We start from the raw sequence: 25770 nt of genomic DNA, 5'->3' as shown, positions 1-25770 counted from the left end.
CACCTCGAACCGATCCAACCGCTCCCCGCTGAGTTATTCCGGAAAACCAGTTTTTCCGGAATAACTCAGCGGGGGGCGGTCGGATCGGGTCGGGGTGTTCAGCAAAAAGTTGCGCAAGCTCAAGACGCATCCAACGATATGCCGGACATAAGAATCGGACAAAAACTCAGGAAGTTATCGCCGATTTTCCACGGGAATGCTGTCCCGCCAGCAGCATTCCAGCGAAAACTGTTTTTTCGGGAATAACTCAGCGGGGAGCGGTCGGATCGGGTCGGGGTGTTCAGCAAAAAGTTGCGCAAGCTCAAGACGCATCCAACGATATGCCGGGCATAAGAATCGGACAAAAACTCAGGAAGTTATCGCCGATTTTCCACGGGAATGCTGTCCCGCCAGCAGCATTCCCGTGGAAAATCGGCGATAACTTCCTGAGTTTTTGTCCGATTCTTATGCCCGGCATATCGTTGGATGCGTCTTGAGCTTGCGCAACTTTTTGCTGAACACCTCGAACCGATCCAACCGCTCCCCGCTGAGTTATTCCGGAAAACCAGTTTTTCCGGAATAACTCAGCGGGGGGCGGTCGGATCGGGTCGGGGTGTTCAGCAAAAAGTTGCGCAAGCTCAAGACGCATCCAACGATATGCCGGACATAAGAATCGGACAAAAACTCAGGAAGTTATCGCCGATTTTCCACGGGAATGCTGTCCCGCCAGCAGCATTCCAGCGAAAACTGGTTTTTCGGGAATAACTCAGCGGGGAGCGGTCGGATCGGGTCGGGGTGTTCAGCAAAAAGTTGCGCAAGCTCAAGACGCATCCAACGATATGCCGGGCATAAGAATCGGACAAAAACTCAGGAAGTTATCGCCGATTTTCCACGGGAATGCTGTCCCGCCAGCAGCATTCCCGTGGAAAATCGGCGATAACTTCCTGAGTTTTTGTCCGATTCTTATGCCCGGCATATCGTTGGATGCGTCTTGAGCTTGCGCAACTTTTTGCTGAACACCCCGACCCGATCCGACCGCTCCCCGCTGAGTTATTCCCGGAAAACCAGTTTTTCCGGAATAACTCAGCGGGGGGCGGTCGGATCGGGTCGGGGTGTTCAGCAAAAAGTTGCGCAAGCTCAAGACGCATCCAACGATATGCCGGGCATAAGAATCGGACAAAAACTCAGGAAGTTATCGCCGATTTTCCACGGGAATGCTGTCCCGCCAGCAGCATTCCAGCGAAAACTGGTTTTTCGGGAATAACTCAGCGGGAAGCGGTCGGATCGGGTCGGGGTGTTCAGCAAAAAGTTGCGCAAGCTCAAGACGCATCCAACGATATGCCGGGCATAAGAATCGGACAAAAACTCAGGAAGTTATCGCCGATTTTCCACGGGAATGCTGTCCCGCCAGCAGCATTCCCGTGGAAAATCGGCGATAACTTCCTGAGTTTTTGTCCGATTCTTGAAAAAAAAAGTTTCAAAATTTTGAAACTTTTCAAAATTTTGAAACATTTCAAAATTTTGAAACTTTTCACAAATTTGAATCGGCGATAACTTCCTGAGTTTTTGTCCGATTCTTATGCCCGGCATATCGTTGGATGCGTCTTGAGCTTGCGCAACTTTTTGCTGAACACCCCGACCCGATCCGACCGCTCCCCGCTGAGTTATTCCCGGAAAACCAGTTTTTCCGGAATAACTCAGCGGGGGGCGGTCGGATCGGGTCGGGGTGTTCAGCAAAAAGTTGCGCGAGCTCAAGACGCATCCAACGATATGCCGGACATAAGAATCGGACAAAAACTCAGGAAGTTATCGCCGATTCAAATTTGTGAAAAGTTTCAAAATTTTGAAATGTTTCAAAATTTTGAAAAGTTTCAAAATTTTGAAACTTTTCACAAATTTGAATCGGCGATAACTTCCTGAGTTTTTATCCGATTCTTATGCCCGGCATATCGTTGGATGCGTCTTGAGCTTGCGCAACTTTTTGCTGAACACCCCGACCCGATCCGACCGCCCCCCGCTGAGTTATTCCCGGAAAACCAGTTTTTCCGGAATAACTCAGCGGGGGGCGGTCGGATCGGGTCGGGGTGTTCAGCAAAAAGTTGCGCAAGCTCAAGACGCATCCAACGATATGCCGGACATAAGAATCGGACAAAAACTCAGGAAGTTATCGCCGATTCAAATTTGTGAAAAGTTTCAAAATTTTGAAATGTTTCAAAATTTTGAAAAGTTTCAAAATTTTGAAACTTTTCACAAATTTGAATCGGCGATAACTTCCTGAGTTTTTATCCGATTCTTATGCCCGGCATATCGTTGGATGCGTCTTGAGCTTGCGCAACTTTTTGCTGAACACCCCGACCCGATCCGACCGCCCCCCGCTGAGTTATTCCCGGAAAACCAGTTTTTCCGGAATAACTCAGCGGGGGGCGGTCGGATCGGGTCGGGGTGTTCAGCAAAAAGTTGCGCGAGCTCAAGACGCATCCAACGATATGCCGGACATAAGAATCGGACAAAAACTCAGGAAGTTATCGCCGATTTTCCACGGGAATGCTGTCCCGCCAGCAGCATTCCAGCGAAAACTGGTTTTTCGGGAATAACTCAGCGGGGAGCGGTCGGATCGGGTCGGGGTGTTCAGCAAAAAGTTGCGCAAGCTCAAGACGCATCCAACGATATGCCGGGCATAAGAATCGGACAAAAACTCAGGAAGTTATCGCCGATTTTCCACGGGAATGCTGTCCCGCCAGCAGCATTCCCGTGGAAAATCGGCGATAACTTCCTGAGTTTTTGTCCGATTCTTATGCCCGGCATATCGTTGGATGCGTCTTGAGCTTGCGCAACTTTTTGCTGAACACCCCGACCCGATCCGACCGCCCCCCGCTGAGTTATTCCCGGAAAACCAGTTTTTCCGGAATAACTCAGCGGGGGGCGGTCGGATCGGGTCGGGGTGTTCAGCAAAAAGTTGCGCGAGCTCAAGACGCATCCAACGATATGCCGGACATAAGAATCGGACAAAAACTCAGGAAGTTATCGCCGATTCAAATTTGTGAAAAGTTTCAAAATTTTGAAATGTTTCAAAATTTTGAAAAGTTTCAAAATTTTGAAACTTTTCACAAATTTGAATCGGCGATAACTTCCTGAGTTTTTATCCGATTCTTATGTCCGGCATATCGTTGGATGCGTCTTGAGCTTGCGCAATTTTTTGCTGAACACCCCGACCCGATCCGACCGCCCCCCGCTGAGTTATTCCCGGAAAACCAGTTTTTCCGGAATAACTCAGCGGGGGGCGGTCGGATCGGGTCGGGGTGTTCAGCAAAAAGTTGCGCGAGCTCAAGACGCATCCAACGATATGCCGGACATAAGAATCGGACAAAAACTCAGGAAGTTATCGCCGATTTTCCACGGGAATGCTGTCCCGCCAGCAGCATTCCAGCGAAAACTGGTTTTTCGGGAATAACTCAGCGGGGAGCGGTCGGATCGGGTCGGGGTGTTCAGCAAAAAGTTGCGCAAGCTCAAGACGCATCCAACGATATGCCGGGCATAAGAATCGGACAAAAACTCAGGAAGTTATCGCCGATTTTCCACGGGAATGCTGTCCCGCCAGCAGCATTCCCGTGGAAAATCGGCGATAACTTCCTGAGTTTTTGTCCGATTTTTATGCCCGGCATATCGTTGGATGCGTCTTGAGCTTGCGCAACTTTTTGCTGAACACCCCGACCCGATCCGACCGCTCCCCGCTGAGTTATTCCCGGAAAACCAGTTTTTCCGGAATAACTCAGCGGGGGGCGGTCGGATCGGGTCGGGGTGTTCAGCAAAAAGTTGCGCAAGCTCAAGACGATTCCAACGATATGCCGGACATAAGAATCGGACAAAAACTCAGGAAGTTATCGCCGATTTTCCACGGGAATGCTGTCCCGCCAGCAGCATTCCAGCGAAAACTGGTTTTTCGGGAATAACTCAGCGGGGAGCGGTCGGATCGGGTCGGGGTGTTCAGCAAAAAGTTGCGCAAGCTCAAGACGCATCCAACGATATGCCGGGCATAAGAATCGGACAAAAACTCAGGAAGTTATCGCCGATTTTCCACGGGAATGCTGTCCCGCCAGCAGCATTCCAGCGAAAACTGGTTTTTCGGGAATAACTCAGCGGGGAGCGGTCGGATCGGGTCGGGGTGTTCAGCAAAAAGTTGCGCAAGCTCAAGACGCATCCAACGATATGCCGGGCATAAGAATAGGACAAAAACTCAGGAAGTTATCGCCGATTTTCCACGGGAATGCTGTCCCGCCAGCAGCATTCCCGTGGAAAATCGGCGATAACTTCCTGAGTTTTTGTCCGATTCTTATGCCCGGCATATCGTTGGATGCGTCTTGAGCTTGCGCAACTTTTTGCTGAACACCCCGACCCGATCCGACCGCTCCCCGCTGAGTTATTCCCGGAAAACCAGTTTTTCCGGAATAACTCAGCGGGGGGCGGTCGGATCGGGTCGGGGTGTTCAGCAAAAAGTTGCGCGAGCTCAAGACGCATCCAACGATATGCCGGACATAAGAATCGGACAAAAACTCAGGAAGTTATCGCCGATTCAAATTTGTGAAAAGTTTCAAAATTTTGAAAAGTTTCAAAATTTTGAAACTTTTCACAAATTTGAATCGGCGATAACTTCCTGAGTTTTTATCCGATTCTTATGCCCGGCATATCGTTGGATGCGTCTTGAGCTTGCGCAACTTTTTGCTGAACACCCCGACCCGATCCGACCGCCCCCCGCTGAGTTATTCCCGGAAACCAGTTTTTCCGGAATAACTCAGCGGGGAGCGGTCGGATCGGGTCGGGGTGTTCAGCAAAAAGTTGCGCGAGCTCAAGACGCATCCAACGATATGCCGGACATAAGAATCGGACAAAAACTCAGGAAGTTATCGCCGATTTTCCACGGGAATGCTGTCCCGCCAGCAGCATTCCAGCGAAAACTGGTTTTTCGGGAATAACTCAGCGGGGAGCGGTCGGATCGGGTCGGGGTGTTCAGCAAAAAGTTGCGCAAGCTCAAGACGCATCCAACGATATGCCGGGCATAAGAATCGGACAAAAACTCAGGAAGTTATCGCCGATTTTCCACGGGAATGCTGTCCCGCCAGCAGCATTCCCGTGGAAAATCGGCGATAACTTCCTGAGTTTTTGTCCGATTCTTATGCCCGGCATATCGTTGGATGCGTCTTGAGCTTGCGCAACTTTTTGCTGAACACCCCGACCCGATCCGACCGCTCCCCGCTGAGTTATTCCCGAAAAACCAGTTTTCGCTGGAATGCTGCTGGCGGGACAGCATTCCCGTGGAAAATCGGCGATAACTTCCTGAGTTTTTGTCCGATTCTTATGTCCGGCATATCGTTGGAATCGTCTTGAGCTTGCGCAACTTTTTGCTGAACACCCCGACCCGATCCGACCGCCCCCCGCTGAGTTATTCCCGGAAACCAGTTTTTCCGGAATAACTCAGCGGGGAGCGGTCGGATCGGGTCGGGGTGTTCAGCAAAAAGTTGCGCGAGCTCAAGACGCATCCAACGATATGCCGGACATAAGAATCGGACAAAAACTCAGGAAGTTATCGCCGATTTTCCACGGGAATGCTGTCCCGCCAGCAGCATTCCAGCGAAAACTGGTTTTTCGGGAATAACTCAGCGGGGAGCGGTCGGATCGGGTCGGGGTGTTCAGCAAAAAGTTGCGCAAGCTCAAGACGCATCCAACGATATGCCGGGCATAAGAATCGGACAAAAACTCAGGAAGTTATCGCCGATTTTCCACGGGAATGCTGTCCCGCCAGCAGCATTCCCGTGGAAAATCGGCGATAACTTCCTGAGTTTTTGTCCGATTTTTATGCCCGGCATATCGTTGGATGCGTCTTGAGCTTGCGCAACTTTTTGCTGAACACCCCGACCCGATCCGACCGCTCCCCGCTGAGTTATTCCCGGAAAACCAGTTTTTCCGGAATAACTCAGCGGGGGGCGGTCGGATCGGGTCGGGGTGTTCAGCAAAAAGTTGCGCAAGCTCAAGACGATTCCAACGATATGCCGGACATAAGAATCGGACAAAAACTCAGGAAGTTATCGCCGATTTTCCACGGGAATGCTGTCCCGCCAGCAGCATTCCAGCGAAAACTGGTTTTTCGGGAATAACTCAGCGGGGAGCGGTCGGATCGGGTCGGGGTGTTCAGCAAAAAGTTGCGCAAGCTCAAGACGCATCCAACGATATGCCGGGCATAAGAATCGGACAAAAACTCAGGAAGTTATCGCCGATTTTCCACGGGAATGCTGTCCCGCCAGCAGCATTCCAGCGAAAACTGGTTTTTCGGGAATAACTCAGCGGGGAGCGGTCGGATCGGGTCGGGGTGTTCAGCAAAAAGTTGCGCAAGCTCAAGACGCATCCAACGATATGCCGGGCATAAGAATAGGACAAAAACTCAGGAAGTTATCGCCGATTTTCCACGGGAATGCTGTCCCGCCAGCAGCATTCCCGTGGAAAATCGGCGATAACTTCCTGAGTTTTTGTCCGATTCTTATGCCCGGCATATCGTTGGATGCGTCTTGAGCTTGCGCAACTTTTTGCTGAACACCCCGACCCGATCCGACCGCTCCCCGCTGAGTTATTCCCGGAAAACCAGTTTTTCCGGAATAACTCAGCGGGGGGCGGTCGGATCGGGTCGGGGTGTTCAGCAAAAAGTTGCGCGAGCTCAAGACGCATCCAACGATATGCCGGACATAAGAATCGGACAAAAACTCAGGAAGTTATCGCCGATTCAAATTTGTGAAAAGTTTCAAAATTTTGAAAAGTTTCAAAATTTTGAAACTTTTCACAAATTTGAATCGGCGATAACTTCCTGAGTTTTTATCCGATTCTTATGCCCGGCATATCGTTGGATGCGTCTTGAGCTTGCGCAACTTTTTGCTGAACACCCCGACCCGATCCGACCGCCCCCCGCTGAGTTATTCCCGGAAACCAGTTTTTCCGGAATAACTCAGCGGGGAGCGGTCGGATCGGGTCGGGGTGTTCAGCAAAAAGTTGCGCGAGCTCAAGACGCATCCAACGATATGCCGGACATAAGAATCGGACAAAAACTCAGGAAGTTATCGCCGATTTTCCACGGGAATGCTGTCCCGCCAGCAGCATTCCAGCGAAAACTGGTTTTTCGGGAATAACTCAGCGGGGAGCGGTCGGATCGGGTCGGGGTGTTCAGCAAAAAGTTGCGCAAGCTCAAGACGCATCCAACGATATGCCGGGCATAAGAATCGGACAAAAACTCAGGAAGTTATCGCCGATTTTCCACGGGAATGCTGTCCCGCCAGCAGCATTCCCGTGGAAAATCGGCGATAACTTCCTGAGTTTTTGTCCGATTCTTATGCCCGGCATATCGTTGGATGCGTCTTGAGCTTGCGCAACTTTTTGCTGAACACCCCGACCCGATCCGACCGCTCCCCGCTGAGTTATTTCCGGAAAACCAGTTTTTCCGGAATAACTCAGCGGGGGGCGGTCGGATCGGGTCGGGGTGTTCAGCAAAAAGTTGCGCGAGCTCAAGACGCATCCAACGATATGCCGGACATAAGAATCGGACAAAAACTCAGGAAGTTATCGCCGATTCAAATTTGTGAAAAGTTTCAAAATTTTGAAATGTTTCAAAATTTTGAAAAGTTTCAAAATTTTGAAACTTTTCACAAATTTGAATCGGCGATAACTTCCTGAGTTTTTGTCCGATTCTTATGCCCGGCATATCGTTGGATGCGTCTTGAGCTTGCGCAACTTTTTGCTGAACACCCCGACCCGATCCGACCGCCCCCCGCTGAGTTATTCCCGGAAAACCAGTTTTTCCGGAATAACTCAGCGGGGAGCGGTCGGATCGGGTCGGGGTGTTCAGCAAAAAGTTGCGCGAGCTCAAGACGCATCCAACGATATGCCGGACATAAGAATCGGACAAAAACTCAGGAAGTTATCGCCGATTTTCCACGGGAATGCTGTCCCGCCAGCAGCATTCCAGCGAAAACTGGTTTTTCGGGAATAACTCAGCGGGGAGCGGTCGGATCGGGTCGGGGTGTTCAGCAAAAAGTTGCGCAAGCTCAAGACGCATCCAACGATATGCCGGGCATAAGAATCGGACAAAAACTCAGGAAGTTATCGCCGATTTTCCACGGGAATGCTGTCCCGCCAGCAGCATTCCCGTGGAAAATCTGAACACCCCGACCCGATCCGACCGCCCCCCGCTGAGTTATTCCCGGAAAACCAGTTTTTCCGGAATAACTCAGCGGGGGGCGGTCGGATCGGGTCGGGGTGTTCAGCAAAAAGTTGCGCGAGCTCAAGACGCATCCAACGATATGCCGGACATAAGAATCGGACAAAAACTCAGGAAGTTATCGCCGATTCAAATTTGTGAAAAGTTTCAAAATTTTGAAATGTTTCAAAATTTTGAAAAGTTTCAAAATTTTGAAACTTTTCACAAATTTGAAACGGCGATAACTTCCTGAGTTTTTATCCGATTCTTATGTCCGGCATATCGTTGGATGCGTCTTGAGCTTGCGCAACTTTTTGCTGAACACCCCGACCCGATCCGACCGCCCCCCGCTGAGTTATTCCCGGAAAACCAGTTTTTCCGGAATAACTCAGCGGGGGGCGGTCGGATCGGGTCGGGGTGTTCAGCAAAAAGTTGCGCGAGCTCAAGACGCATCCAACGATATGCCGGACATAAGAATCGGACAAAAACTCAGGAAGTTATCGCCGATTTTCCACGGGAATGCTGTCCCGCCAGCAGCATTCCAGCGAAAACTGGTTTTTCGGGAATAACTCAGCGGGGAGCGGTCGGATCGGGTCGGGGTGTTCAGCAAAAAGTTGCGCAAGCTCAAGACGCATCCAACGATATGCCGGGCATAAGAATCGGACAAAAACTCAGGAAGTTATCGCCGATTTTCCACGGGAATGCTGTCCCGCCAGCAGCATTCCCGTGGAAAATCGGCGATAACTTCCTGAGTTTTTGTCCGATTTTTATGCCCGGCATATCGTTGGATGCGTCTTGAGCTTGCGCAACTTTTTGCTGAACACCCCGACCCGATCCGACCGCTCCCCGCTGAGTTATTCCGGAAAACCAGTTTTTCCGGAATAACTCAGCGGGGGGCGGTCGGATCGGGTCGGGGTGTTCAGCAAAAAGTTGCGCAAGCTCAAGACGCATCCAACGATATGCCGGACATAAGAATCGGACAAAAACTCAGGAAGTTATCGCCGATTTTCCACGGGAATGCTGTCCCGCCAGCAGCATTCCAGCGAAAACTGGTTTTTCGGGAATAACTCAGCGGGGAGCGGTCGGATCGGGTCGGGGTGTTCAGCAAAAAGTTGCGCAAGCTCAAGACGCATCCAACGATATGCCGGGCATAAGAATCGGACAAAAACTCAGGAAGTTATCGCCGATTTTCCACGGGAATGCTGTCCCGCCAGCAGCATTCCAGCGAAAACTGGTTTTTCGGGAATAACTCAGCGGGGAGCGGTCGGATCGGGTCGGGGTGTTCAGCAAAAAGTTGCGCAAGCTCAAGACGCATCCAACGATATGCCGGGCATAAGAATCGGACAAAAACTCAGGAAGTTATCGCCGATTTTCCACGGGAATGCTGTCCCGCCAGCAGCATTCCCGTGGAAAATCGGCGATAACTTCCTGAGTTTTTGTCCGATTTTTATGCCCGGCATATCGTTGGATGCGTCTTGAGCTTGCGCAACTTTTTGCTGAACACCCCGACCCGATCCGACCGCTCCCCGCTGAGTTATTCCCGGAAAACCAGTTTTTCCGGAATAACTCAGCGGGGGGCGGTCGGATCGGGTCGGGGTGTTCAGCAAAAAGTTGCGCGAGCTCAAGACGCATCCAACGATATGCCGGACATAAGAATCGGACAAAAACTCAGGAAGTTATCGCCGATTCAAATTTGTGAAAAGTTTCAAAATTTTGAAATGTTTCAAAATTTTGAAAAGTTTCAAAATTTTGAAACTTTTCACAAATTTGAATCGGCGATAACTTCCTGAGTTTTTATCCGATTCTTATGCCCGGCATATCGTTGGATGCGTCTTGAGCTTGCGCAACTTTTTGCTGAACACCCCGACCCGATCCGACCGCCCCCCGCTGAGTTATTCCCGGAAAACCAGTTTTTCCGGAATAACTCAGCGGGGAGCGGTCGGATCGGGTCGGGGTGTTCAGCAAAAAGTTGCGCGAGCTCAAGACGCATCCAACGATATGCCGGACATAAGAATCGGACAAAAACTCAGGAAGTTATCGCCGATTTTCCACGGGAATGCTGTCCCGCCAGCAGCATTCCAGCGAAAACTGGTTTTTCGGGAATAACTCAGCGGGGAGCGGTCGGATCGGGTCGGGGTGTTCAGCAAAAAGTTGCGCAAGCTCAAGACGCATCCAACGATATGCCGGGCATAAGAATCGGACAAAAACTCAGGAAGTTATCGCCGATTTTCCACGGGAATGCTGTCCCGCCAGCAGCATTCCCGTGGAAAATCGGCGATAACTTCCTGAGTTTTTGTCCGATTCTTATGCCCGGCATATCGTTGGATGCGTCTTGAGCTTGCGCAACTTTTTGCTGAACACCTCGAACCGATCCAACCGCTCCCCGCTGAGTTATTCCGGAAAACCAGTTTTTCCGGAATAACTCAGCGGGGGGCGGTCGGATCGGGTCGGGGTGTTCAGCAAAAAGTTGCGCAAGCTCAAGACGCATCCAACGATATGCCGGACATAAGAATCGGACAAAAACTCAGGAAGTTATCGCCGATTTTCCACGGGAATGCTGTCCCGCCAGCAGCATTCCAGCGAAAACTGGTTTTTCGGGAATAACTCAGCGGGGAGCGGTCGGATCGGGTCGGGGTGTTCAGCAAAAAGTTGCGCAAGCTCAAGACGCATCCAACGATATGCCGGGCATAAGAATCGGACAAAAACTCAGGAAGTTATCGCCGATTTTCCACGGGAATGCTGTCCCGCCAGCAGCATTCCCGTGGAAAATCGGCGATAATTTCCTGAGTTTTTGTCCGATTCTTATGTCCGGCATATCGTTGGATGCGTCTTGAGCTTGCGCAACTTTTTGCTGAACACCCCGACCCGATCCGACCGCTCCCCGCTGAGTTATTCCCGGAAAACCAGTTTTTCCGGAATAACTCAGCGGGGAGCGGTCGGATCGGGTCGGGGTGTTCAGCAAAAAGTTGCGCGAGCTCAAGACGCATCCAACGATATGCCGGACATAAGAATCGGACAAAAACTCAGGAAGTTATCGCCGATTCAAATTTGTGAAAAGTTTCAAAATTTTGAAATGTTTCAAAATTTTGAAACTTTTCACAAATTTGAATCGGCGATAACTTCCTGAGTTTTTATCCGATTCTTATGTCCGGCATATCGTTGGATGCGTCTTGAGCTTGCGCAACTTTTTGCTGAACACCCCGACCCGATCCGACCGCCCCCCGCTGAGTTATTCCCGGAAAACCAGTTTTTCCGGAATAACTCAGCGGGGGGCGGTCGGATCGGGTCGGGGTGTTCAGCAAAAAGTTGCGCGAGCTCAAGACGCATCCAACGATATGCCGGACATAAGAATCGGACAAAAACTCAGGAAGTTATCGCCGATTTTCCACGGGAATGCTGTTCCGCCAGCAGCATTCCAGCGAAAACTGTTTTTTCGGGAATAACTCAGCGGGGAGCGGTCGGATCGGGTCGGGGTGTTCAGCAAAAAGTTGCGCAAGCTCAAGACGCATCCAACGATATGCCGGGCATAAGAATCGGACAAAAACTCAGGAAGTTATCGCCGATTTTCCACGGGAATGCTGTCCCGCCAGCAGCATTCCCGTGGAAAATCGGCGATAACTTCCTGAGTTTTTGTCCGATTCTTATGCCCGGCATATCGTTGGATGCGTCTTGAGCTTGCGCAACTTTTTGCTGAACACCTCGAACCGATCCAACCGCTCCCCGCTGAGTTATTCCGGAAAACCAGTTTTTCCGGAATAACTCAGCGGGGGGCGGTCGGATCGGGTCGGGGTGTTCAGCAAAAAGTTGCGCAAGCTCAAGACGCATCCAACGATATGCCGGACATAAGAATCGGACAAAAACTCAGGAAGTTATCGCCGATTTTCCACGGGAATGCTGTCCCGCCAGCAGCATTCCAGCGAAAACTGGTTTTTCGGGAATAACTCAGCGGGGAGCGGTCGGATCGGGTCGGGGTGTTCAGCAAAAAGTTGCGCAAGCTCAAGACGCATCCAACGATATGCCGGGCATAAGAATCGGACAAAAACTCAGGAAGTTATCGCCGATTTTCCACGGGAATGCTGTCCCGCCAGCAGCATTCCCGTGGAAAATCGGCGATAATTTCCTGAGTTTTTGTCCGATTCTTATGTCCGGCATATCGTTGGATGCGTCTTGAGCTTGCGCAACTTTTTGCTGAACACCCCGACCCGATCCGACCGCTCCCCGCTGAGTTATTCCCGGAAAACCAGTTTTTCCGGAATAACTCAGCGGGGAGCGGTCGGATCGGGTCGGGGTGTTCAGCAAAAAGTTGCGCGAGCTCAAGACGCATCCAACGATATGCCGGACATAAGAATCGGACAAAAACTCAGGAAGTTATCGCCGATTCAAATTTGTGAAAAGTTTCAAAATTTTGAAATGTTTCAAAATTTTGAAACTTTTCACAAATTTGAATCGGCGATAACTTCCTGAGTTTTTATCCGATTCTTATGTCCGGCATATCGTTGGATGCGTCTTGAGCTTGCGCAACTTTTTGCTGAACACCCCGACCCGATCCGACCGCCCACCGCTGAGTTATTCCCGGAAAACCAGTTTTTCCGGAATCACTCAGCGGGGGGCGGTCGGATCGGGTCGGGGTGTTCAGCAAAAAGTTGCGCGAGCTCAAGACGCATCCAACGATATGCCGGACATAAGAATCGGACAAAAACTCAGGAAGTTATCGCCGATTTTCCACGGGAATGCTGTCCCGCCAGCAGCATTCCAGCGAAAACTGTTTTTTCGGGAATAACTCAGCGGGGAGCGGTCGGATCGGGTCGGGGTGTTCAGCAAAAAGTTGCGCAAGCTCAAGACGCATCCAACGATATGCCGGGCATAAGAATCGGACAAAAACTCAGGAAGTTATCGCCGATTTTCCACGGGAATGCTGTCCCGCCAGCAGCATTCCCGTGGAAAATCGGCGATAACTTCCTGAGTTTTTGTCCGATTCTTATGCCCGGCATATCGTTGGATGCGTCTTGAGCTTGCGCAACTTTTTGCTGAACACCCCGACCCGATCCGACCGCTCCCCGCTGAGTTATTCCCGGAAAACCAGTTTTTCCGGAATAACTCAGCGGGGGGCGGTCGGATCGGATCGGGGTGTTCAGCAAAAAGTTGCGCGAGCTCAAGACGCATCCAACGATATGCTGGACATAAGAATCGGACAAAAACTCAGGAAGTTATCGCCGATTCAAATTTGTGAAAAGTTTCAAAATTTTGAAATGTTTCAAAATTTTGAAAAGTTTCAAAATTTTGAAACTTTTCACAAATTTGAATCGGCGATAACTTCCTGAGTTTTTATCCGATTCTTATGCCCGGCATATCGTTGGATGCGTCTTGAGCTTGCGCAACTTTTTGCTGAACACCCCGACCCGATCCGACCGCCCCCCGCTGAGTTATTCCCGGAAAACCAGTTTTTCCGGAATAACTCAGCGGGGGGCGGTCGGATCGGGTCGGGGTGTTCAGCAAAAAGTTGCGCGAGCTCAAGACGCATCCAACGATATGCCGGACATAAGAATCGGACAAAAACTCAGGAAGTTATCGCCGATTTTCCACGGGAATGCTGTCCCGCCAGCAGCATTCCAGCGAAAACTGGTTTTCCGGGAATAACTCAGCGGGGGGCGGTCGGATCGGGTCGGGGTGTTCAGCAAAAAGTTGCGCAAGCTCAAGACGCATCCAACGATATGCCGGACATAAGAATCGGACAAAAACTCAGGAAGTTATCGCCGATTTTCCACGGGAATGCTGTCCCGCCAGCAGCATTCCAGCGAAAACTGGTTTTTCGGGAATAACTCAGCGGGGTGCGGTCGGATCGGGTCGGGGTGTTCAGCAAAAAGTTGCGCAAGCTCAAGACGCATCCAACGATATGCCGGGCATAAGAATCGGACAAAAACTCAGGAAGTTATCGCCGATTTTCCACGGGAATGCTGTCCCGCCAGCAGCATTCCCGTGGAAAATCGGCGATAACTTCCTGAGTTTTTGTCCGATTCTCATGCCCGGCATATCGTTGGATGCGTCTTGAGCTCGCGCAACTTTTTGCTGAACACCCCGACCCGATCCGACCGCTCCCCGCTGAGTTATTCCGGAAAAACTGGTTTTCCGGGAATAACTCAGCGGGGGGCGGTCGGATCGGGTCGGGGTGTTCAGCAAAAAGTTGCGCGAGCTCAAGACGCATCCAACGATATGCCGGACATAAGAATCGGACAAAAACTCAGGAAGTTATCGCCGATTCAAATTTGTGAAAAGTTTCAAAATTTTGAAATGTTTCAAAATTTTGAAATGTTTCAAAATTTTGAAAAGTTTCAAAATTTTGAAACTTTTCACAAATTTGAATCGGCGATAACTTCCTGAGTTTTTATCCGATTCTTATGCCCGGCATATCGTTGGATGCGTCTTGAGCTTGCGCAACTTTTTGCTGAACACCCCGACCCGATCCGACCGCCCCCCGCTGAGTTATTCCCGGAAAACCAGTTTTTCCGGAATAACTCAGCGGGGAGCGGTCGGATCGGGTCGGGGTGTTCAGCAAAAAGTTGCGCGAGCTCAAGACGCATCCAACGATATGCCGGGCATGAGAATCGGACAAAAACTCAGGAAGTTATCGCCGATTTTCCACGGGAATGCTGCTGGCGGGACAGCATTCCCGTGGAAAATCGGCGATAACTTCCTGAGTTTTTGTCCGATTCTTATGCCCGGCATATCGTTGGATGCGTCTTGAGCTTGCGCAACTTTTTGCTGAACACCCCGACCCGATCCGACCGCTCCCCGCTGAGTTATTCCCGAAAAACCAGTTTTCGCTGGAATGCTGCTGGCGGGACAGCATTCCCGTGGAAAATCGGCGATAACTTCCTGAGTTTTTGTCCGATTCTTATGTCCGGCATATCGTTGGATGCGTCTTGAGCTTGCGCAACTTTTTGCTGAACACCCCGACCCGATCCGACCGCCCCCCGCTGAGTTATTCCCGGAAAACCAGTTTTCGCTGGAATGCTGCTGGCGGGACAGCATTCCCGTGGAAAATCGGCGATAACTTCCTGAGTTTTTGTCCGATTCTTATGTCCGGCATATCGTTGGATGCGTCTTGAGCTCGCGCAACTTTTTGCTGAACACCCCGACCCGATCCGACCGCCCCCCGCTGAGTTATTCCGGAAAAACTGGTTTTCCGGGAATAACTCAGCGGGGGGCGGTCGGATCGGGTCGGGGTGTTCAGCAAAAAGTTGCGCAAGCTCAAGACGCATCCAACGATATGCCGGGCATAAGAATCGGATAAAAACTCAGGAAGTTATCGCCGATTCAAATTTGTGAAAAGTTTCAAAATTTTGAAACTTTTCAAAATTTTGAAACATTTCAAAATTTTGAAACTTTTCACAAATTTGAATCGGCGATAACTTCCTGAGTTTTTGTCCGATTCTTATGTCCGGCATATCGTTGGATGCGTCTTGAGCTCGCGCAACTTTTTGCTGAACACCCCGATCCGATCCGACCGCCCCCCGCTGAGTTATTCCGGAAAAACTGGTTTTCCGGGAATAACTCAGCGGGGAGCGGTCGGATCGGGTCGGGGTGTTCAGCAAAAAGTTGCGCAAGCTCAAGACGCATCCAACGATATGCCGGGCATAAGAATCGGACAAAAACTCAGGAAGTTATCGCCGATTTTCCACGGGAATGCTGCTGGCGGGACAGCATTCCCGTGGAAAATCGGCGATAACTTCCTGAGTTTTTGTCCGATTCTTATGCCCGGCATATCGTTGGATGCGTCTTGAGCTTGCGCAACTTTTTGCTGAACACCCCGACCCGATCCGACCGCTCCCCGCTGAGTTATTCCCGAAAAAACAGTTTTCGCTGGAATGCTGCTGGCGGGACAGCATTCCCGTGGAAAATCGGCGATAACTTCCTGAGTTTTTGTCCGATTCTTATGTCCGGCATATCGTTGGATGCGTCTTGAGCTCGCGCAACTTTTTGCTGAACACCCCGACCCGATCCGACCGCCCCCCGCTGAGTGATTCCGGAAAAACTGGTTTTCCGGGAATAACTCAGCGGTGGGCGGTCGGATCGGGTCGGGGTGTTCAGCAAAAAGTTGCGCAAGCTCAAGACGCATCCAACGATATGCCGGACATAAGAATCGGATAAAAACTCAGGAAGTTATCGCCGATTCAAATTTGTGAAAAGTTTCAAAATTTTGAAACATTTCAAAATTTTGAAACTTTTCACAAATTTGAATCGGCGATAACTTCCTGAGTTTTTGTCCGATTCTTATGTCCGGCATATCGTTGGATGCGTCTTGAGCTCGCGCAACTTTTTGCTGAACACCCCGACCCGATCCGACCGCTCCCCGCTGAGTTATTCCGGAAAAACTGGTTTTCCGGGAATAACTCAGCGGGGAGCGGTCGGATCGGGTCGGGGTGTTCAGCAAAAAGTTGCGCAAGCTCAAGACGCATCCAACGATATGCCGGACATAAGAATCGGACAAAAACTCAGGAAATTATCGCCGATTTTCCACGGGAATGCTGCTGGCGGGACAGCATTCCCGTGGAAAATCGGCGATAACTTCCTGAGTTTTTGTTCGATTCTTATGCCCGGCATATCGTTGGATGCGTCTTGAGCTTGCGCAACTTTTTGCTGAACACCCCGACCCGATCCGACCGCTCCCCGCTGAGTTATTCCCGAAAAACCAGTTTTCGCTGGAATGCTGCTGGCGGGACAGCATTCCCGTGGAAAATCGGCGATAACTTCCTGAGTTTTTGTCCGATTCTTATGTCCGGCATATCGTTGGATGCGTCTTGAGCTTGCGCAACTTTTTGCTGAACACCCCGACCCGATCCGACCGCCCCCCGCTGAGTTATTCCGGAAAAACTGGTTTTCCGGAATAACTCAGCGGGGAGCGGTTGGATCGGTTCGAGGTGTTCAGCAAAAAGTTGCGCAAGCTCAAGACGCATCCAACGATATGCCGGGCATAAGAATCGGACAAAAACTCAGGAAGTTATCGCCGATTTTCCACGGGAATGCTGCTGGCGGGACAGCATTCCCGTGGAAAATCGGCGATTTCCACGGGAATGCTGTCCCGCCAGCAGCATTCCAGCGAAAACTGGTTTTTCGGGAATAACTCAGCGGGGAGCGGTCGGATCGGGTCGGGGTGTTCAGCAAAAAGTTGCGCAAGCTCAAGACGCATCCAACGATATGCCGGGCATAAGAATCGGACAAAAACTCAGGAAGTTATCGCCGATTTTCCACGGGAATGCTGTCCCGCCAGCAGCATTCCCGTGGAAAATCGGCGATAACTTCCTGAGTTTTTGTCCGATTCTTATGCCCGGCATATCGTTGGATGCGTCTTGAGCTTGCGCAACTTTTTGCTGAACACCCCGACCCGATCCGACCGCCCCCCGCTGAGTTATTCCCGGAAAACCCGTTTTTCCGGAATAACTCAGCGGGGGGCGGTCGGATCGGGTCGGGGTGTTCAGCAAAAAGTTGCGCGAGCTCAAGACGCATCCAACGATATGCCGGACATAAGAATCGGACAAAAACTCAGGAAGTTATCGCCGATTTTCCACGGGAATGCTGTCCCGCCAGCAGCATTCCAGCGAAAACTGGTTTTTCGGGAATAACTCAGCGGGGAGCGGTCGGATCGGGTCGGGGTGTTCAGCAAAAAGTTGCGCAAGCTCAAGACGCATCCAACGATATGCCGGGCATAAGAATCGGACAAAAACTCAGGAAGTTATCGCCGATTTTCCACGGGAATGCTGTCCCGCCAGCAGCATTCCCGTGGAAAATCGGCGATAACTTCCTGAGTTTTTGTCCGATTCTTATGCCCGGCATATCGTTGGATGCGTCTTGAGCTTGCGCAACTTTTTGCTGAACACCCCGACCCGATCCGACCGCCCCCCGCTGAGTTATTCCCGGAAAACCAGTTTTTCCGGAATAACTCAGCGGGGGGCGGTCGGATCGGGTCGGGGTGTTCAGCAAAAAGTTGCGCGAGCTCAAGACGCATCCAACGATATGCCGGACATAAGAATCGGACAAAAACTCAGGAAGTTATCGCCGATTCAAATTTGTGAAAAGTTTCAAAATTTTGAAATGTTTCAAAATTTTGAAAAGTTTCAAAATTTTGAAACTTTTCACAAATTTGAATCGGCGATAACTTCCTGAGTTTTTATCCGATTCTTATGTCCGGCATATCGTTGGATGCGTCTTGAGCTTGCGCAACTTTTTGCTGAACACCCCGACCCGATCCGACCGCCCCCCGCTGAGTTATTCCCGGAAAACCAGTTTTTCCGGAATAACTCAGCGGGGGGCGGTCGGATCGGGTCGGGGTGTTCAGCAAAAAGTTGCGCGAGCTCAAGACGCATCCAACGATATGCCGGACATAAGAATCGGACAAAAACTCAGGAAGTTATCGCCGATTTTCCACGGGAATGCTGTCCCGCCAGCAGCATTCCAGCGAAAACTGGTTTTTCGGGAATAACTCAGCGGGGAGCGGTCGGATCGGGTCGGGGTGTTCAGCAAAAAGTTGCGCAAGCTCAAGACGCATCCAACGATATGCCGGGCATAAGAATCGGACAAAAACTCAGGAAGTTATCGCCGATTTTCCACGGGAATGCTGTCCCGCCAGCAGCATTCCCGTGGAAAATCGGCGATAACTTCCTGAGTTTTTGTCCGATTTTTATGCCCGGCATATCGTTGGATGCGTCTTGAGCTTGCGCAACTTTTTGCTGAACACCACGACCCGATCCGACCGCTCCCCGCTGAGTTATTCCCGGAAAACCAGTTTTTCCGGAATAACTCAGCGGGGAGCGGTCGGATCGGGTCGGGGTGTTCAGCAAAAAGTTGCGCAAGCTCAAGACGCATCCAACGATATGCCGGACATAAGAATCGGACAAAAACTCAGGAAGTTATCGCCGATTTTCCACGGGAATGCTGTCCCGCCAGCAGCATTCCAGCGAAAACTGGTTTTTCGGGAATAACTCAGCGGGGAGCGGTCGGATCGGGTCGGGGTGTTCAGCAAAAAGTTGCGCAAGCTCAAGACGCATCCAACGATATGCCGGACATAAGAATCGGACAAAAACTCAGGAAGTTATCGCCGATTTTCCACGGGAATGCTGTCCCGCCAGCAGCATTCCCGTGGAAAATCGGCGATAACTTCCTGAGTTTTTGTCCGATTCTTATGCCCGGCATATCGTTGGATGCGTCTTGAGCTTGCGCAACTTTTTGCTGAACACCCCGACCCGATCCGACCGCCCCCCGCTGAGTTATTCCCGGAAAACCCGTTTTTCCGGAATAACTCAGCGGGGGGCGGTCGGATCGGGTCGGGGTGTTCAGCAAAAAGTTGCGCGAGCTCAAGACGCATCCAACGATATGCCGGACATAAGAATCGGACAAAAACTCAGGAAGTTATCGCCGATTTTCCACGGGAATGCTGTCCCGCCAGCAGCATTCCAGCGAAAACTGGTTTTTCGGGAATAACTCAGCGGGGAGCGGTCGGATCGGGTCGGGGTGTTCAGCAAAAAGTTGCGCAAGCTCAAGACGCATCCAACGATATGCCGGGCATAAGAATCGGACAAAAACTCAGGAAGTTATCGCCGATTTTCCACGGGAATGCTGTCCCGCCAGCAGCATTCCCGTGGAAAATCGGCGATAACTTCCTGAGTTTTTGTCCGATTCTTATGCCCGGCATATCGTTGGATGCGTCTTGAGCTTGCGCAACTTTTTGCTGAACACCCCGACCCGATCCGACCGCCCCCCGCTGAGTTATTCCCGGAAAACCAGTTTTTCCGGAATAACTCAGCGGGGGGCGGTCGGATCGGGTCGGGGTGTTCAGCAAAAAGTTGCGCGAGCTCAAGACGCATCCAACGATATGCCGGACATAAGAATCGGACAAAAACTCAGGAAGTTATCGCCGATTCAAATTTGTGAAAAGTTTCAAAATTTTGAAATGTTTCAAAATTTTGAAAAGTTTCAAAATTTTGAAACTTTTCACAAATTTGAATCGGCGATAACTTCCTGAGTTTTTATCCGATTCTTATGTCCGGCATATCGTTGGATGCGTCTTGAGCTTGCGCAACTTTTTGCTGAACACCCCGACCCGATCCGACCGCCCCCCGCTGAGTTATTCCCGGAAAACCAGTTTTTCCGGAATAACTCAGCGGGGGGCGGTCGGATCGGGTCGGGGTGTTCAGCAAAAAGTTGCGCGAGCTCAAGACGCATCCAACGATATGCCGGACATAAGAATCGGACAAAAACTCAGGAAGTTATCGCCGATTTTCCACGGGAATGCTGTCCCGCCAGCAGCATTCCAGCGAAAACTGGTTTTTCGGGAATAACTCAGCGGGGAGCGGTCGGATCGGGTCGGGGTGTTCAGCAAAAAGTTGCGCAAGCTCAAGACGCATCCAACGATATGCCGGGCATAAGAATCGGACAAAAACTCAGGAAGTTATCGCCGATTTTCCACGGGAATGCTGTCCCGCCAGCAGCATTCCCGTGGAAAATCGGCGATAACTTCCTGAGTTTTTGTCCGATTTTTATGCCCGGCATATCGTTGGATGCGTCTTGAGCTTGCGCAACTTTTTGCTGAACACCACGACCCGATCCGACCGCTCCCCGCTGAGTTATTCCCGGAAAACCAGTTTTTCCGGAATAACTCAGCGGGGAGCGGTCGGATCGGGTCGGGGTGTTCAGCAAAAAGTTGCGCAAGCTCAAGACGCATCCAACGATATGCCGGACATAAGAATCGGACAAAAACTCAGGAAGTTATCGCCGATTTTCCACGGGAATGCTGTCCCGCCAGCAGCATTCCAGCGAAAACTGGTTTTTCGGGAATAACTCAGCGGGGAGCGGTCGGATCGGGTCGGGGTGTTCAGCAAAAAGTTGCGCAAGCTCAAGACGCATCCAACGATATGCCGGACATAAGAATCGGACAAAAACTCAGGAAGTTATCGCCGATTTTCCACGGGAATGCTGTCCCGCCAGCAGCATTCCAGCGAAAACTGGTTTTTCGGGAATAACTCAGCGGGGAGCGGTCGGATCGGGTCGGGGTGTTCAGCAAAAAGTTGCGCAAGCTCAAGACGCATCCAACGATATGCCGGGCATAAGAATCGAACAAAAACTCAGGAAGTTATCGCCGATTTTCCACGGGAATGCTGTCCCGCCAGCAGCATTCCCGTGGAAAATCGGCGATAACTTCCTGAGTTTTTGTCCGATTTTTATGCCCGGCATATCGTTGGATGCGTCTTGAGCTTGCGCAACTTTTTGCTGAACACCCCGACCCGATCCGACCGCCCCCCGCTGAGTTATTCCCGGAAAACCAGTTTTTCCGGAATAACTCAGCGGGGGGCGGTCGGATCGGGTCGGGGTGTTCAGCAAAAAGTTGCGCAAGCTCAAGACGCATCCAACGATATGCCGGACATAAGAATCGGACAAAAACTCAGGAAGTTATCGCCGATTTTCCACGGGAATGCTGTCCCGCCAGCAGCATTCCAGCGAAAACTGGTTTTTCGGGAATAACTCAGCGGGGAGCGGTCGGATCGGGTCGGGGTGTTCAGCAAAAAGTTGCGCAAGCTCAAGACGCATCCAACGATATGCCGGGCATAAGAATCGGACAAAAACTCAGGAAGTTATCGCCGATTTTCCACGGGAATGCTGCTGGCGGGACAGCATTCCCGTGGAAAATCGGCGATAACTTCCTGAGTTTTTGTCCGATTCTTATGCCCGGCATATCGTTGGATGCGTCTTGAGCTTGCGCAACTTTTTGCTGAACACCCCGACCCGATCCGACCGCTCCCCGCTGAGTTATTCCCGGAAAACCAGTTTTTCCGGAATAACTCAGCGGGGGGCGGTCGGATCGGGTCGGGGTGTTCAGCAAAAAGTTGCGCGAGCTCAAGACGCATCCAACGATATGCCGGACATAAGAATCGGACAAAAACTCAGGAAGTTATCGCCGATTCAAATTTGTGAAAAGTTTCAAAATTTTGAAATGTTTCAAAATTTTGAAAAGTTTCAAAATTTTGAAACTTTTCACAAATTTGAATCGGCGATAACTTCCTGAGTTTTTATCCGATTCTTATGTCCGGCATATCGTTGGATGCGTCTTGAGCTTGCGCAACTTTTTGCTGAACACCCCGACCCGATCCGACCGCCCCCCGCTGAGTTATTCCCGGAAAACCAGTTTTTTCCGGAATAACTCAGCGGGGGGCGGTCGGATCGGGTCGGGGTGTTCAGCAAAAAGTTGCGCGAGCTCAAGACGCATCCAACGATATGCCGGACATAAGAATCGGACAAAAACTCAGGAAGTTATCGCCGATTTTCCACGGGAATGCTGTCCCGCCAGCAGCATTCCAGCGAAAACTGGTTTTTCGGGAATAACTCAGCGGGGGGCGGTCGGATCGGGTCGGGGTGTTCAGCAAAAAGTTGCGCAAGCTCAAGACGCATCCAACGATATGCCGGGCATAAGAATCGGACAAAAACTCAGGAAGTTATCGCCGATTTTCCACGGGAATGCTGTCCCGCCAGCAGCATTCCCGTGGAAAATCGGCGATAACTTCCTGAGTTTTTGTCCGATTCTTATGCCCGGCATATCGTTGGATGCGTCTTGAGCTTGCGCAACTTTTTGCTGAACACCCCGACCCGATCCGACCGCCCCTCGCTGAGTTATTCCCGGAAAACCAGTTTTTCCGGAATAACTCAGCGGGGGGCGGTCGGATCGGGTCGGGGTGTTCAGCAAAAAGTTGCGCAAGCTCAAGACGCATCCAACGATATGCCGGACATAAGAATCGGACAAAAACTCAGGAAGTTATCGCCGATTCAAATTTGTGAAAAGTTTCAAAATTTTGAAATGTTTCAAAATTTTGAAAAGTTTCAAAATTTTGAAACTTTTCACAAATTTGAATCGGCGATAACTTCCTGAGTTTTTATCCGATTCTTATGTCCGGCATATCGTTGGATGCGTCTTGAGCTTGCGCAACTTTTTGCTGAACACCCCGACCCGATCCGACCGCCCCCCGCTGAGTTATTCCCGGAAAACCAGTTTTTCCGGAATAACTCAGCGGGGGGCGGTCGGATCGGGTCGGGGTGTTCAGCAAAAAGTTGCGCGAGCTCAAGACGCATCCAACGATATGCCGGACATAAGAATCGGACAAAAACTCAGGAAGTTATCGCCGATTTTCCACGGGAATGCTGTCCCGCCAGCAGCATTCCAGCGAAAACTGGTTTTTCGGGAATAACTCAGCGGGGAGCGGTCGGATCGGGTCGGGGTGTTCAGCAAAAAGTTGCGCAAGCTCAAGACGCATCCAGCGATATGCCGGGCATAAGAATCGGACAAAAACTCAGGAAGTTATCGCCGATTTTCCACGGGAATGCTGTCCCGCCAGCAGCATTCCCGTGGAAAATCGGCGATAACTTCCTGAGTTTTTGTCCGATTCTTATGCCCGGCATATCGTTGGATGCGTCTTGAGCTTGCGCAACTTTTTGCTGAACACCCCGACCCGATCCGACCGCCCCCCGCTGAGTTATTCCCGGAAAACCAGTTTTTCCGGAATAACTCAGCGGGGGGCGGTCGGATCGGGTCGGGGTGTTCAGCAAAAAGTTGCGCGAGCTCAAGACGCATCCAACGATATGCCGGACATAAGAATCGGACAAAAACTCAGGAAGTTATCGCCGATTCAAATTTGTGAAAAGTTTCAAAATTTTGAAATGTTTCAAAATTTTGAAAAGTTTCAAAATTTTGAAACTTTTCACAAATTTGAATCGGCGATAACTTCCTGAGTTTTTATCCGATTCTTATGCCCGGCATATCGTTGGATGCGTCTTGAGCTTGCGCAACTTTTTGCTGAACACCCCGACCCGATCCGACCGCCCCCCGCTGAGTTATTCCCGGAAAACCAGTTTTTCCGGAATAACTCAGCGGGGGGCGGTCGGATCGGGTCGGGGTGTTCAGCAAAAAGTTGCGCGAGCTCAAGACGCATCCAACGATATGCCGGACATAAGAATCGGACAAAAACTCAGGAAGTTATCGCCGATTTTCCACGGGAATGCTGTCCCGCCAGCAGCATTCCAGCGAAAACTGGTTTTTCGGGAATAACTCAGCGGGGAGCGGTCGGATCGGGTCGGGGTGTTCAGCAAAAAGTTGCGCAAGCTCAAGACGCATCCAGCGATATGCCGGGCATAAGAATCGGACAAAAACTCAGGAAGTTATCGCCGATTTTCCACGGGAATGCTGTCCCGCCAGCAGCATTCCCGTGGAAAATCGGCGATAACTTCCTGAGTTTTTGTCCGATTCTTATGCCCGGCATATCGTTGGATGCGTCTTGAGCTTGCGCAACTTTTTGCTGAACACCCCGACCCGATCCGACCGCCCCCCGCTGAGTTATTCCCGGAAAACCAGTTTTTCCGGAATAACTCAGCGGGGGGCGGTCGGATCGGGTCGGGGTGTTCAGCAAAAAGTTGCGCGAGCTCAAGACGCATCCAACGATATGCCGGACATAAGAATCGGACAAAAACTCAGGAAGTTATCGCCGATTCAAATTTGTGAAAAGTTTCAAAATTTTGAAATGTTTCAAAATTTTGAAAAGTTTCAAAATTTTGAAACTTTTCACAAATTTGAATCGGCGATAACTTCCTGAGTTTTTATCCGATTCTTATGCCCGGCATATCGTTGGATGCGTCTTGAGCTTGCGCAACTTTTTGCTGAACACCCCGACCCGATCCGACCGCCCCCCGCTGAGTTATTCCCGGAAAACCAGTTTTTCCGGAATAACTCAGCGGGGGGCGGTCGGATCGGGTCGGGGTGTTCAGCAAAAAGTTGCGCGAGCTCAAGACGCATCCAACGATATGCCGGACATAAGAATCGGACAAAAACTCAGGAAGTTATCGCCGATTTTCCACGGGAATGCTGTCCCGCCAGCAGCATTCCAGCGAAAACTGGTTTTTCGGGAATAACTCAGCGGGGAGCGGTCGGATCGGGTCGGGGTGTTCAGCAAAAAGTTGCGCAAGCTCAAGACGCATCCAACGATATGCCGGGCATAAGAATCGGACAAAAACTCAGGAAGTTATCGCCGATTTTCCACGGGAATGCTGTCCCGCCAGCAGCATTCCCGTGGAAAATCGGCGATAACTTCCTGAGTTTTTGTCCGATTCTTATGCCCGGCATATCGTTGGATGCGTCTTGAGCTTGCGCAACTTTTTGCTGAACACCCCGACCCGATCCGACCGCCCCCCGCTGAGTTATTCCCGGAAAACCAGTTTTTCCGGAATAACTCAGCGGGGGGCGGTCGGATCGGGTCGGGGTGTTCAGCAAAAAGTTGCGCGAGCTCAAGACGCATCCAACGATATGCCGGACATAAGAATCGGACAAAAACTCAGGAAGTTATCGCCGATTCAAATTTGTGAAAAGTTTCAAAATTTTGAAATGTTTCAAAATTTTGAAAAGTTTCAAAATTTTGAAACTTTTCACAAATTTGAATCGGCGATAACTTCCTGAGTTTTTATCCGATTCTTATGTCCGGCATATCGTTGGATGCGTCTTGAGCTTGCGCAACTTTTTGCTGAACACCCCG

The sequence above is a fragment of the Anopheles maculipalpis genome, chromosome 3RL, assembly GCF_943734695.1.
Source record: "Anopheles maculipalpis chromosome 3RL, idAnoMacuDA_375_x, whole genome shotgun sequence".
In the NCBI taxonomy this organism is placed as follows: domain Eukaryota; kingdom Metazoa; phylum Arthropoda; class Insecta; order Diptera; family Culicidae; genus Anopheles; species Anopheles maculipalpis.
This window is presented reverse-complemented; position numbering follows the sequence as displayed.